We start from the raw sequence: 7,960 nt of genomic DNA, 5'->3' as shown, positions 1-7,960 counted from the left end.
ATATGTTATTTCAATCTGTTCATGAATTTGTACCACCATTTGAATGAAATCATTTTTACTCTTTCTAGTATCAACTTTTGAATCTGTAGATTCTCTATGTCAACAAGTTCGTGTTTATTGTGTATTTCTAATTTTTTTTGCCTGTAATTTATTAGTTTTCTACTTTTCTTTCAATTCCCTTAATTTTGTGTTATGATATGTATTTCTCATCGATTCTTTTCATATGCATGTTGTTGCTTTCTTAGTTTTTCCTATTTATGGTCTATTTATCCATGTCAAAGTCTCATAGATTCCAAGGCGTTTTTATGGGTCTGCACATGCTTTCACTTGCAAAAATAAGTTGCCAGAGCAGTGGGGCACCCATTGTGGCTTCCCTGGTTTACAAGGATATGGGGATGGGGCTTGCCAGGCGATCATGTTAGGATACCGAATCTCTACATGCAAAAAACATTAGTTATTACTTGAAACCTGTCTGCAAAAAGTTGATATATGTCAAAATATTACTTAAAACCTCTTTCCGATGGATATCCACTTTATTTTCATAATTTTATTTCAGGAGATTCTACTAAGAAATGGTGATCGATTCGTTGAGCCTCAGTAGATTATTTACTTGCTGCCATCGGTGTATTCAAATTTGATGATATTTTAGGGTATAGCAACACAATAACTACACAGTTCTCTTACAAAACTTGCTCATGTTTCTAATTTCTTTTCATGCAGATCAATGGATGGAAGAAAACCTTATTATTGGAATAGGTATCTGTTTCAATCTTTTTATTGGAGTTGTACCATTCAAGGATCCCAGAGAAAACAATTAAACTAAAAAAAGCAATTAAACAAATATTTTTTATAAATAAATAAAAAAATCTCATTAAAATATCAAGAAGCTGAAAAAAAAAGCAAACCAACTTACATCCTCACGGCCTGTAAATGGCCTAAGACCTCTTTATTTTAAAATTTTATGAAATTCTCCAAATTTCCATTTACATCGCTCAACTCCAATCACATATACAGGTTTTCTATTAAAAAAAGAAAAAAGGAAAGTACAATGTTATAAGAACAAAATGGTTGACTTTTTGACTTTTTGTTTGTACGTTGTAGCAAGTAAGTAGAGTAGAGTACCCAGTGCTGCAGGCTTCACTCAACATGCTGATTGAATCTGCTGTGACAATGAATGCATCTGCCCATGCTAAATGTCCCATGTGTGGATTTAGTTCTAAATTTATAAGATTTTAAAAAAATGTTAAGGAAAATAATAGTGAAAAAAGATTGGAATTTAATCATGAAAAGTGGGATTAATTACCTTTGTTATCCCATATATAGATTTTTGGAAATTCTGCGATTTGTTTTCTCACATAAGTTGCAATTTGTTGATATATTTGTAGAAGGAATTAATAATTAATATATAGAATAAGAAATGATTAATATATAGAGCAATAAATACAGTCAGAAAAAGAGAAATTATACCTTAACTCGAGTTCTTCTTGAAAAAGAAATTCTTACACTCCCATAGGTATCAAGAACCTCCTTGAAATAGGTAGTTAACTGCTTTGCAAGGTTTGTACTATATCTACATCGGCCTTTTTTTACAGAAACAAAAAATACCCATAAATAAATATAACATATTATTTTAAGAAAATTAAGTTAATCTAATTAAAAATAGGATTAAGTAATAATTACTTGTGCCCCCCCTCCCCCAATGTTGACCACGATTACGGGTTTTTGTAAAGGTGCAAACTCATCATGCCAGGCAATAGCAGCACTACGAAGTGCAACAGAATCAACTTGATGCAGTGATCCCAATGTAGGTAGTTGATACAATACAGATAAACAATTACTTATAATTTTTAATTTATAATAGTTGTTACTTATTAATAGAAGGGCAAATGATCATTTACCCATTTAGCACTGCTTCTAAACAAAAGTGTAAAATGGTCATTTAATCAAAGTTCATTCACACCAGAAAAGGAAGAATTTTATGTATACGGTTCATACTAAAGACAGACATCATTAGCCCACTCAGAACCTACCCTAGATAGATCAAATAAACAGTCGCTTGTCATTCAGAATTACTTCTAAACAAAAGGGTAAAATGGTCATTTACTCACAGTTCATTCAGAACAAAAAAGAAAGACTTTTATGTATATAGCACATACTAAGACAAACATCATTTACCCATTTAGAACTTACTCAAGACAAATCAAAGAAACAATCACTTGTCATTCAACATTGCTTCTAAACAAAAGGGTAAAATGGTCATTTACTCACAAGTCATTTAGAACAAAAAAGAAAGACTTTTGTGAAAACAACACATACTACAGACAGACATCATTTACCCATTCAGAACTTACCCTAGACAGATCAAGTAAACAGTCACTTATTATTTAGGATTGATTCTAAACAAAAGGGCAAAATGGTTATTTACTTAAAGTTCATTCAAACCAAAAAAAAAAGAAAGTTTTTGTGTATACAACACATACTACAGACAAACATCATTTACCCATCCAGAACCTACTCTAGACAGATCAAATAAACAGTCACTTGTTATTCAACCTTGTTTCTTAACAAAAGGGTAAAATGCTCATTTACTCGGATTAAGACATACCACATTCTTAGTAGGGGGCTCATCAGGAGTCATATACTTGCAAAGAAACTCAAGAACCTACTCTTGTGCATGAGGGGTAAGAGCGTAATAATCATGTTGAGGAGCAAACACCAAATCAAACCTACTCACTTGTCTTCTTGGATGTGAATCTGAAACCCAATTAACAAATGTTAAAAATATTCAATTAAAAAGATTTTTTCGTAAAAATGTTTATTTCACTAATTAATGTAAGGAGAAAGGGTTCGAGTTGACTCACTTGAACAAGAAACACATTTTCAAATGTTAATTTTTTATAGAGCTAGCAATTGATATGGTGTCTCTACCACATGCAACCACCAATAAAGGCTCATCCCTAACAAAAAAAAATATTAATGATAAAAGAAATGAAAATTTTACTTGCTATTCTCATAAATTAATGGTAATCCAGAAGAAAGGCTTACTTGTCGGCAGTTCCTCTTGTTATTGTTACTATTGAATTAACGTCAACTTCAAGTATAGAGGATAAGTCTACATTACCACCATTTTCTGTGGTTCAAGATTTGACTTTACTCCCTTTAGTTGTAAACAGAACTTGTGAATAGCTGTAAAGCAGTCTGATGATGTAATATATCTGTTTATGGACATAAACTGGGAGCCAGTGTAGATATTCATTGATTCCTCCACTTGGCCTGGTAACACGATGCATGTGTTGCCAAAAGAACAATAACAGGTTAAAAATAGATTTAAAGTTTTTTTTTACAAGATTGCCCTTTCTTCAAAGAGCCACATTGTCTTCTCTTTTCAGTCATATTAGGATAGTTGTTGGATTTATATCTTCCTGTCATGTTTATTTCTTGCATTCATTTACATCCAGTTTTTGCATAGTTAAAGTTCTACATATTGTTTTTTCTTCTCTATATTACTTTTCAAGCTTGTAAACTGGATTAGGGAAGAAAATATATATTTTTTCACATATTATTCCTACAAATGGAGGTATTTCTCTAAAACTATTCAGTCATTTATAGACCACTTTAGTTAAGAAACATGTTTGGCCTCTTTAGTGATCCAGAGGTTCAATTCCTACAACTCATTCAGCTGGAAACATATATCAACTATAAATTATAATGAACAATCATGCTAACCGTTTTTAGAATCAAAAGAGGGATGCGCTCTTTTTAAAATATTAAAAGGTTTTTATGAAGAAGAAGAAATCTCTATAGGAACCTGAAACTGAGGAAGGAAGGTAGAGACACTAACAAAGAGCTTGCCTGCAATGCAAAAATTCTTCAACAAGAAGACCAATGATGACATCTTTGGTAAATGGATGACAATAAACAATATTATTTTAGTTTTGTAGTTTTCAGTCAGCTTTTAAAGTTGACATTATGCAATCATTGTGTCTTTTTTATATATTCATAGAACATTAACAAGGAGCGACTGCAAAAAATGCTACTGGTACATGAAATTCATAATATGTGCTCTTTCTCTGATATCGTCTGCCCTCCTTGTGTTTTCTTAAGGCTTGATTAGATCGCTCACATGCACCAATTTTAGATTTCTGTTAATTCTCAAAACAACTTATATTAACTTTTAGTTAGCTCAAGACAGAATCGATACATAAAAGTATGAGTGGTGATGAGATTAATCAATTTTGAGATAGGTGAATAGAAAGAGAGACATACATGTTTTGTTGATGGAAGCAGATGTTGTTTTTTGGCTAAGCGGGCAACAGGAGTTCTTGTAGCTTCGATTTGAGGTAGGAATAACTAAATAAATCAATTTACAGAGGCTCAAGAACTTTATTGAAATTGAGGCATCAAAGGGTAGGCTAGCGATGCAGCCTAGAGGAGCTTCAAGGTGGGGGCCGACACTCATATCAAATCATAAGATATGATGTTCGTCCCCTTGACATAGAAAAGCACCGACAAGACGGTGGAGGAAAGAGTGATTGTATATCAGGGCTCAGGCTCAACTGTAACATCATCTACTTTGGATGATTGTAAAAAGAACATGTTAAAGACAAGGTGAGAAAAATCTAGATACAACAATCTATTTGTATATATGTAATCCAACCTAATAAACCCTAAAATGCATAGCTTAAACTGAACCTACAATTGGTCACAGGGAGAAGGAGAAGAAAAGCGAGACAAAGATAATATAGTATGGCGTTAAGAAGAAGAGACACATAGGCAATTACTTACATTAACAAGGAGGAGAAGAAAAATCGATTGGACCAAATAATAATCCGCTCACTTCAATTGGACCAAAATCCTTCAGCTTTGGGGGGAACTAAACAGAAGAGGCAAGCCAACAACCAAGGTGTTGTGCACTAGATACGTTAAAAGAGGCCGCCTAACAGCCTTCCGATTAGGAGAGTACGTGAAGTCGATGAAACGCCTCACTGATGGGAATCATATGTCACAGGAGTTGCTCACCACCATATACCATAAAATCACTGTGTCCAGTCTTTCACTCTTTCTATTGGTCGGAAAGGAGGGCGGTTCCTTTTCAAGAAGAAAGAAAAAGAAGGAGAAGAAAGAGTGGCAAAAATAATAACGTGAGAAAGAAAGAGCGACTCGCCTTAAGAAGCTTAATTGAGGCGGCAAAGAGCTTTGGGGGAAACACCGACAAAAAAACAATTAAGTAAACCCACCTTTGAAGTCTGTTGCGTCGGCCTGATGCAAGGATGGCCGGTAACAAGCAGGTAGATTGGTGATGCAGGCAACCAAGTAACTAAAGGAAGCAACTAACGGAAGGATGATGCAGGGCATAACGGAAGAACATAGCATCGTTTAAAATTGGCCGCCCATTAGTCTTCTTATTGGAGGAGGGAAAGCAACCATCCACGTGGACATAAGACCAACTCTTTAACATATATATATATATATATATATATATATATATATATATATATATATATATATATATATATATAGAGAGAGAGAGAGAGAGAGAGAGAGGTAGGTTCAAATGTTTCTCACATCTATTGTATGCTAGAATGAACCAATAAGAATTTATTTTTAATTATATGTATATTAAATGCTATCCATATTTATAACTCATTTTTACGAAAACCAATTAAATTCGTTATTAATATCAACAATAATATTCTTTTAGAATGAATTCATATCTAGAAGAATGAGAGTGTATTCCAACAGAATGAGAGTGTATTCTAGTAGAATACATTCTCGTTCTTCATATTCAATGCAACTTTATTGTATTTTAAGTGAGTGAGTCCTTAAACAAAATACGAACTCATATATAAAAACATAGATGCGAATTCATTCTGAAAGAATGTTATTGCTGACATTAATGACAGATTTAATTAGTTTCAATAAAAAGAGAATTATAATTATGGATATCATTTAATATACATATAATTATGGAAATTATTTAATATCTATATATATTTAATTAAATAATTATTTAATTTATTAAATTCCTATTGGTGCATTCTAGCACACAATAAATGTAAGAAACAAAATAAGCTAACACTATATATATATATATATATATATATATATATATATATATATATATATATATCCCGGGTTTTTCCGGTTTTTAAGACCGGTCCAACCGGTCGGACCAGTTGAACCATCGACCCAATAAGACGGCCGGTTCCATGTTCGGCCCGGTTTTCAAAACATTGGTAAAAACTGTTTACAATAGCGTTTTCAAAAAATTACCAAAAAATTTGATAGTTATTTATTAAAAATAAAAATAATAAATAATATTTTTAATAAATAATAACAATAATAAATTGTTATAAATATCATAATCATCTTTTAAAAATAAATTATAACTGAATAAAAAAAATAGCAAGTAAAAATTAAAAAGATAATAATAATAATAATAATAATAATAATATGATAATACTTATTTTTATTAATATCAATAGTAATTAAATAATAATAACAATATTCACCAAATCAATAATGTGATTAAGGATGCTATGAGTCAAGGTTTGTTTCATGGTGCTAGGGCGGAAGAAAAAGGTCTCTCTCTATCACATTTATTTTATGCAGATGACACCCTGTTTATGGGAGAATGAGATCATCAAAATATTGCAAATTTGGTGATGATTTTAAATTGTTTTTACATGGTTTCGGGGCTTAGACTTAATTTACAAAAGTCCAATCTATATGGTATCAGTGTTATCGATGCTTAGGGGAGGTTATGGTTGTGGGTACAAGTTGCATGGCTGTATTGGTTCCTTTTCATTATCTTGGTTTATTAGTTGGGGAGAAAAAGAACCGAAATGATAAATGGGATATGGTGGTTTCAAATTCAAAAAGTGATTATTGAATTGGAAAGCTAATCATCTTTCTGTGGGAGGTAGGTTGACCCTGATTAAATCTATGCTTAACATCTTGGGTATTTCCTATATGCTTTATATAAAATGAATGGTCAGTGTTGGATGCTTTAGAGTCTTTGAGGTGTCATTTCTTTTTGGGGTGGGAGTGACTCGTATAGAAAAATTGCTTAGGTTAAATGGAGACTGACGGTAAGTTCTAAGGATAAAGGAGGGTTGGGTATTGGTAGTTTAAAGGCTTTTAACATTGCTTTTCTTATAAAATGAAGGTGACCTTTTTATAATGAAAATGATGCGATTTAGGTGAAAGTAATACAAAATATCCACAGAGTGCATGGTGGAATGAGATCTACCTATATTAAACCGAAAGTTGGCGGAGTGTGCGTTTCTATGGTTCGGTTGTTTAATAGAATGATTGATATTCAAGTTATTCCTCATGATTTCTTTCAAAAGTGTATTGGTGATGGGGACACTTAGGGCTGTAAACGAGCAGGACGTTCAACGAACTGTTCGTGAACCGTTCGGCGGGAAGTTCGCTTATGTTTTTTTATTTAATAAATGAATGAACATGAACACAAATTCTCGTTTGTTTAGTTAAACGAACGAACATGAACAATGGTCTCGTTTGTTTAATTATGTTCGTGAACGTTCGTTTACGTTTGTTTATGTTCGTTCATAGAAGTTCCTTTTATATTCACATGTGCGTAATTGTATTTGATTACATTACTATATTATATGTTCATTTATGTCTATATATGTTCGAATTATGTTTGTTTATCTTTGTTCATTTACTTTCGTTCGTTTATACGTTCGTTTAGCATGTTCACGAAAATAAACGAACGAACATGAACAATGCAATTTATTAAACGAACAAACATGAACTAGAAAACTTGTTTGTTTATCTGTTCATGTTCGTTCATTTGTTCGGTTAAACTTAAATGAATGAATATGGACAAGCCTCGTTCGTGTTCGTTTGGTTCGTTTACAACCTTAGGGACACTACAAATTTTTGGGAAGATTATTCGTTGGGGGGGGGGGGATAGGTTGGTGGTGGTTTCCAA

The 7,960-nt window shown here is 32.4% G+C and overlaps 1 long non-coding RNA gene across 2 annotated transcripts; it reads right to left on the bottom strand.

Moving 5' to 3' along the window:
• Positions 1-832: 832 nt before the first annotated feature.
• On the bottom strand, positions 833-5,376 carry LOC145086600 (uncharacterized). 2 transcript variants are annotated; one of them, XR_013700513.1, is made up of 5 exons: positions 3,046-5,376; positions 2,862-2,957; positions 1,304-2,754; positions 1,123-1,216; positions 833-1,019 (listed from the first exon to the last, which is right to left on the bottom strand). It is a non-coding gene; the product is annotated as an uncharacterized LOC145086600 (long non-coding RNA). The 2 variants fall into 2 exon arrangements; XR_013700512.1 differs by having other exon boundaries at positions 833-1,216.
• Between the last annotated feature and the right edge of the window lie 2,584 nt (positions 5,377-7,960).

Source organism: Lactuca serriola, chromosome 2 (genome assembly GCF_051521515.1).
Source record: "Lactuca serriola cultivar US96UC23 chromosome 2, Lser_US96UC23_V15, whole genome shotgun sequence".
NCBI lineage: Eukaryota > Viridiplantae > Streptophyta > Magnoliopsida > Asterales > Asteraceae > Lactuca > Lactuca serriola.
Note: the sequence above shows the minus strand (reverse complement) of the source record. Positions and strands in the feature narration are given on the sequence as shown.